We start from the raw sequence: 7,780 nt of genomic DNA, 5'->3' as shown, positions 1-7,780 counted from the left end.
AACTGTTTCCTCTCATCAATGCTGTAAATACTGTTATTTTGTTGCTGTGTTCAGTTACACGTAGCAACTATTTCACTTTTGTGCGTCCTGGGAGAGGGATCCCTCACATGTGGCTCTCTCTGAGGTGCCTATGTTTTTTCCCCTGTTAATAGTTTTTTTTTTTAATGTTTTTCCTTACTCTTGTTGAGGGTTAAGAACAGAGGATGTCGCACCTTGTTCAGCCCTATGAGACAAACTGTGATTTTTGAATATGGGCTATAGAAATATCAAATGACTGATTGATTGATTGATTGATTGATTGATTGAGTGAGTGAGACTTCTTTTTGAGTGCAACATGTGTGATGTTTCCAGACTCTTTGCAAAGATCCAGGATAACAATTTGAGTCTGTAATTGATAAAAGAATAACTTTTAGTAGACACGGTCTCAGTTGCCCAATGAGATTACACTGTAGCCGCTGCCGATCAATGTCATCATTGTAGGCTATGCGAAAGATTTCGTAGTTCAAGGGGTTTCCTATTTTCTCAAACACTTAGATTGACTATCGAGATTTTGGATCCAGAAGAAGTTTAACGAAGGTTCACGGGTTCTCCTTGCTGCTTATTTCCTTTTTTCCTCTCTAAATATTGTGAATTTTTTCTCAATGAATTATGACTGTATTCTTAGATGACTATTTTTCTAAGAATTCTCTAAAACTAATACTGACTTTCTCATTTCTACTACTCGCTCAAAGCAGAGCTCAGCTGGAGCGTCCTAAATGGCACTGTGTGTATTTGTCATACGTTAAAAGGCCTCTGAACCGTGGCAAATTATCATATACACACTCACACAGGTAAACAGACTTCCTGCTTCGTCTCAGCCAGTCAGATCTGTGTTTGCCTTTCCCCTGACATGGCTCACGGTGAAATACAACACCGGTGAGATAAATTAAAGAGATGAGTGCGTGCGCTTTGGCTCACTCGGTGACTTCCCACCATTCATGTGGCTTAAGGTGTGTTTGTTCATGCAACAAGGTCGTCCAATTAGCCCGCTCTCTCCTGCTCCTTCCTCCTCTGTTCTCCCGAGGCCCATGGGCAGGTGATTATCAGGCACCAGCTCTTACTCCAATTCCACAGATTTCCAATGAAAGATGACTGCGGCTATCAAATTATAAGTGATCCCTTCATCTCAGAAACAAGGGGTGACTGTTTTGGTGGGGACTTTTATGCATTTGTGTGAGCACTGACAGAATGATGTCATGGGAGATGCTGTAGGGTGAAGCCACCCATTATTCTTTCTGGAAGGTTTTTGTGTTGGGGCACAGGAGACCAAACAATTACGGTAGTTTATTTCTTTTTTGCGTGAGGCTTTGTTGTAGAGTTGCCAAATCAGCACATACATATACACCCCATGCTCGGAGCATTTTCCCGAGACTTTACTCGTCCTCAGCGCCCTCTTTTCTCAAATCTTTTCCTTTGCACTGAAAGTTTGGCTCCTCAGATGTTTGAAAGATAAAAGAGCTGCGGCCATCGTGAGCTTTAAAGATTCTTGGTGGATTTTACCTGAGGAATGAAAAGATTTCTCACACCTCAGTTTTGGAGGCTGCAGCTATAAGAAGGACGCGCTCGGCACCACGCTGGTGAGGTGGGCATTGATTTTAAAGGAATGTCTCCCTTTCAAGCCTGCAAACACACACACACACACACACACACACACACACACACACACACACACACACACACACACACACGCGCGCGCGCGCGGAAGCACTCGCTTCACACATGCACACCAGCAGTAATTATTCAGCGGAGACATGTGCAGGTGGCTCAGGAGAGGAGGCAGAGGAGAGAGTCAAAAGCCTGACTTAAATGAGAGAGAATGACCGCTGGCGCTGCTGTATGGTGTCAGGGTTTGACAGCAGTCTGAACAGAGGCCACTCTGACTAATTGGGCTAATTTGGCAGCAGGGGAAGAAAAAGAGTCTCCGAGGACCGAGTGGCTACTCTTTTCATCATCTCTCCCTCGCCTCAACTGAACCCGCTCTTACCCTCGTCGACTCTCCTTTTCCCGCTCGCTGGCTCGTTTGCTTGCTCCCCATTTCACTTTCTCTTTATCTCGCTTAAATAATTGCGCTTCATCTTCCAATCAAGGGGGAGTCGGGCCATCTAAAGTTACCTGACAGTCACGGCTGTCGCGATCCATTTCATAGATGTACTAGTGCAGTGGCCGTTCTTCACATGCCTGTTTGGAATGGGCTTATTGCTCGGCCTGTGGTTATGATGCTGGTGGCAGCTTTCTTTATGAAACTGTAAAAGTCAGCTATGGTCAACATTTGTTTTTTGGTACCAATCTTATAGTCAATGTTTTTCATGAAACAATTTAATTTAGTTTTTCTAGTGTACTGCCCATTCTAAACCTACCTGTTTGTAATGGGCTGTTCCCGTGTCCTGTGTTAATGCTCTGGAGCTGTCTCAGAATTATTCCTTGACATTAGCGAGTCCTCCTCAAACAGTTCTACAATAAATTGTCACTTTTTTATTGTTTGGGTGGAGAGCTTTTTATAAACAGTCTGAGGCAGAGTGAAGTTTGAAAACTTTGAGTTCATTCTACCTGGTTTATCTACAATGAAGATTTTATAGTCAATGTTTTTCATACAATTAAACTGAATTTGCTTTATTACTGTTCACGTGTGCGGTTTATATGTGCGTTTAAATGATTTACTGAACTGTTGTTTTTTCATATATTGCATTTCGCCTATTTCAAGGGTCTGAAAAAAAAATTCAGACCCAAGTTCACAACTTTTCAAGATAAAAGCTCTGTCGTTTAGCTCGATATTAAACATTGCAGCAGTTAAAGGAACATTGTGCTTTTACTTTGAAGACAAATTGCTAAAGAGGAAATGATACCCGTGAAACCTATGATTGTCTGTGTCAGATTTGGTGAAATGAAAAAAAACTAGTTATTAAAATTATCTAGAGGCAATATTTACCCATGGTTTGACCAGTTTTTTAATTCTGCTGTCGTGTATCAGAAGGCGTAGAAGAACACATCGGCCCACAGACTGAAGGCACGCTGCCCCACCCCCCACTGACTGCAAGGCGTTTGCCTGTTAATGCCATTTTTATTTATATTGAACATACCACCTGTCCAAATCGCTGCACTTCCTTCACATGTCAAGTGTGAATCCAATAAGACAAACAGTTCACGAGATCTGCGTTCCACATACAGACAGACAGACATCTGTGGAATTAGTAGGTAGATATGAAAACACAACTCACAGGCGTATTGGAGCAGGTCTGCAATAAGGATATGGTGCCTGCCCTGTATATTTCCTCTAGTTCTCTGCTTATTTGTCCTCCTCTGTTTTTTCCTCTCGTTTTTCTGCAGAACAAAGCTGCCAGCCTGCCCTGCGAGCTTGATGATGAGTGAAAGATTAGCATGGCATCTCGTGGAACATAATACAATAAAGAAAAACACACAGACACAATCACACACCCTCCTGGAAAGTAGCACCAAGTCAGTCATGCCAAGGAAAAGATAATCTGCTTTATGAAGGTTCCTCAAGGCAGCGAAAAAACTATCCCTCCTGCAGTATCAATAAAACATACACGCAGTACATTACCCAGCCATGTTTGGTCGTGGCGCTGCTCTGAATGTAATACATTATGGCTCCTCTTGTGGGGTTTGATAGGGAGGATTCATATTATGTTTGCTCCTCACTCTGGAGATGAACGATAGTCTAAGTGACATGTTTCCAGAACGCGCTCTTCTTCTTCCTGTCTTCCCGCTCTGTCCTCAGCCCTTGGCGCTGGCAGACTCACTGGTCATCTGCACCAGTGGGATAAGGGGGAGAGAAGGGTGAGTTTGAGACACAACATATGTTATTTGCTTTTCCAATAGTGTGATGCCTCGCGGGGAAATTTGTGCTATCGCATTATGACACAGAAAATGAAAGAGGCTCCATTGTGCCCCAAGATGGAGTACGGACAGCCAGAAATAATATCTAGAACGTAGACATCGGGGGCTGGTTACAGCTGGACCGCACGGAGACATCACAAACAATACATCTGACTTCAACTTCAGAAACAATCATGCCAAAGATAGAGAGTGATTTAGAAAAAAAGAAATACTTGCATAAATTGGAGTCAAAGGAAGCATGGAGAGAAAATTACAAATTGAGTTCTTTTGCTCTTCTGTCGAATTTTGGAACATGGATAGAGTGAAAAAAAAATCATATCAATATGAGGAGGAGAATAATAGATGATGTAAGGTTTTGAGATAGAGCTAGAAAATGCCCGGAGCGTACAGTAGGAACAAGCAGCCCCAGCCATTCACAGTTTCTGGCAGATTGTCGCTGCTTGCTGCTACTCTTAGTGGTGGCTTCTCTAAAAGGAAGATTAGTGTGGTGGATCAAATGGGGATCTATCATCAGAAATTCTAATAACTTTGTTTTCATTAGTGTACAATCACGTGAAACTAACAATTATTGTCATGACATGACATAAGAATGAGCTCTTAATCTGGAACGGGTCTTCTACCACAGAATGCGCCATTTTGTACTGCCATGTTTCTACAGTAGCCCAGAACGGACAAAAGAGAGAGTGCTTCTAGAGCTGATTTCAGACATGCTGTCGAGTCTGGACATTTTCCAAAAATGTTCCAGAGGGGCTGTATATGAATGTTTACAAAGTCAATTGGTACAGACATTTTGCTGAACTTTTCCCTGCCAGCCCTCTCGGAAAATGTCTAGAAAAAGTCAACAAGCAATGTTTTGTTTAGAGAAGCTGAGAGAGTTCAGTATAGCAAAAAAATCACAGGGTTCCTGTCCAATTATAAGTGCAAAGGCCTAGCACAAGTATTTATATTTAAGTATCACACCGATTTTTATCTGACTTTCGGATCCCTCAAATACACACACACACACACCTGTTTGTACATCTATCTTATTGAGGACACTTATTGGCATAATGCATTCCCTAGCCTCTTATGCTAACCTTAACCATCAGAACTAAATGCCTAACCCTAACCCTAAAAGCAAGTCTTAACCCTGAAAAAGCCCATTGAAAAAGTGGGTCTGAAAGTGAGGACCGCTCAAAATGGTCCTCACAAAGATATCTGTACAAGTATACACACAAATATAGTGGTCTCAGACAATTTATATAAATATAAATATCAATCCTTGGATTTTCTCAACCGCTCATTTGATTAATTTCAAACTTGGTGAGTGGGTTGCTGAGGACACATTGTTTTATGGATGAGTAGTTGTCTAGACCCTGATCCTACTGCTAACCCTGCATTGCACTGCTTTGTTTCTATTAAAGGCAAAAATAGTTATCTATCCTAATGAATCGAGAAACCTCCGTCTTTCTTCCTGTCTTTCCCTCAGTTTTCTTCACAACCGCTCATCTGATCAACTTCAAACTTGGCAGGTGTACTGACAGAGGAAGTGCTGTGACTACTCTGCACTACCTGGTACCGTGATAACCATGTTCGAATTGGACTCAACATATGATTATAGGATCTGAGTTTGTAAATAGAACAGATTACACAAACCAGGCTCATGACAGGCACTTATTGAATGGGTGAAAATATAGTATCTATAATGAATATTGATATTATTAGAGAGCTAGACACAGGCAGTGCAGTTCATAGTAAGACTATAATTGTTATTCCCATTAATTTACAATTACTTTTTTTTAAAAACACACTCTGAGGACTGCACATTGAGCTGTTGTGTGGAAAATGTAAATCATGGGGGGGTAGTCAGTAATTACTGACACACATACTGTATCAGCACACAGATACACATAAACATTATAGAGACTTACAACTGTATAAACGTCAAAAAACAGGGTTATTAAAATGTATAGTATTTGAATACCATAGAGCCTACTTCTACTTCTAAGCTCTAAAATATCATTCCTGTCATGTACACTTCCTCATGTGGAGATTTCCATCACAGCACCATTGGTCTAATTATAAGCTCTATTCTTGTTTGCTGCCATGACTGACATGCGACTGTGTATCGAGATGCAAGCGGAAAAAAAGTAGCCGGATACATGGAATGAGATGGACCTCAGAGACATGTTCCAACCCAACACTGAAATAACATGTTTGTACACTTGCAGCACGTGCATCAGAGGTCAGGCAGGACGGAGAGAAACATGAGAGGCACAACAAGATGCGCACGCAGCAGTGCACGCACAGGCACCCAAGTACGGGAGGCTCGGCAACAACGCAGGTCATCTGCAGTGATCTCCAAGCTGCGCGGCCAGGGTTCGCGCGGCAGGGGATCTGCGGGGCCAACCAGTCCTCCATAACAATGCTGCGCTGCCAAAAGCCTTCACTTGGTGTCACAGTTCTGAATTTAGCAAAGCCAAAGAGGCAGGAGAGGAAGAAAGGCTAGAGGGAGAAGGAGAACCAAAGAGCAAACAAAGAGAGTGAAAGGAAAGCTACAGTCTCAAAGTGAACTTGTGGTGATATCCTATTTTCAAAGTATCGCTTACCTTGGTCGCTTGTTGTTATAAACAGCTAATTCTTGTAAACCTTTGAGCCATATAGAAACCTTCTGATCACATTAATACTTTTGTATCTGTTCAATAGTCACACAAAGGAAAACTAGTTTGCTCAATACCTCTGCCAGAGAGGTTATGTTTTTGTCTGCCTTAGTTTATTTGTTAGTCACATATGACAAAATGATCCCTTGTATGTTTTAAGGTCTTCCGCATTAGCTCAATAAAAAAAATTGCAAAATACTGCCAGCAGCTGTTGGGGACATATCGGTGACATCGGGTGTTGCTTTTATATATATATATATATATATATATACATTTTTGGTCAGGATCTGGATCAGCAGGTGGATCCAGAAAAATCTGACATGTTTATGGGACTGATATTTATGAGTGTGTGCAATTGAGCGCAGATCCAAATATAAATCCACTATTGGGCCTTGGTGGAGGTATGAACTCTACTGAGTGCCGTCCTCGTTGTGTAATGCTACAGAACAATTATGCTGATAAACAACATTAAATGAGTAGCAGGAGGTTAATAAAACCTTAGTTACTGCTCAGTAATGAACAGAAATTACATTTTCTTATCCTAACAGAGGAAGACACTGAAGACTGAGGTGTTCCTATTCCAGTTGCTCGGGCTGAATCTGGCTCCTGGACAAGAAAAAGAAAGTGTCAGTGTGACTGTACAGAGCTGTGCTGAAAAGATAAAAATGAAAAAGATCAGGAGACAAAATTTGGCTGCAGCTTTGGCAGAGAAAGCAAGGGGAGGAAAAGAGGGATGAAACAGAGAGCAGATGAAGAAGTATGGTTTGCATTGATAGTGTGAAGACTATATTTTATGTTGGTGGTGTATTATAAGATAATATGGTTTAATGGGAGTTCAGCACCTTCATGCACAGATATAAAGATACACATACGCGGACACAACTTGTCTCCACCCCATCTTACAACTCAGCCAATCATCAACCATCCATCGCAACAACAATCCCACCTCTGCATTGTGAATCATTAGAAACATATAATGATCAGCAGTGTGTCAAGGCTGGGCAGTCCTGCATAAACCGATATCGCTACCAACACACATCCATCCATCCACCCACACACACACACACACACACACACACACACAGAGCGAGGGCTGCAGTCGGTCAGATGCAGGCAGGTCTGGGTCACCCCCTCGCCTGTCTCCGCGGAGACAAACGGGGGCAGATGTGATTGGCTGTGACAAATCCTTGACAAGTAATTGCTCTAATCACTCGACGGCTCCCCCCACCCCCACTCCCCCCCTTGTT

At 42.2% G+C, this 7,780-nt stretch overlaps 1 long non-coding RNA gene across 1 annotated transcript in view; it reads right to left on the bottom strand.

Moving 5' to 3' along the window:
* Positions 1 to 3,526: 3,526 nt before the first annotated feature.
* Positions 3,527 to 7,780, bottom strand: part of LOC118098568 — a 20,187-nt gene continuing 15,933 nt past the window's right edge. The window contains exon 3 of the long non-coding RNA XR_004694180.1: positions 3,527 to 3,804. This is a non-coding gene — a long non-coding RNA (uncharacterized LOC118098568). The remainder of the gene's footprint in view (positions 3,805 to 7,780) is intronic.

Source organism: Hippoglossus stenolepis, chromosome 19 (genome assembly GCF_022539355.2).
Source record: "Hippoglossus stenolepis isolate QCI-W04-F060 chromosome 19, HSTE1.2, whole genome shotgun sequence".
In the NCBI taxonomy this organism is placed as follows: Eukaryota; Metazoa; Chordata; class Actinopteri; order Pleuronectiformes; family Pleuronectidae; genus Hippoglossus; species Hippoglossus stenolepis.
This window is presented reverse-complemented; position numbering and strand designations above follow the sequence as displayed.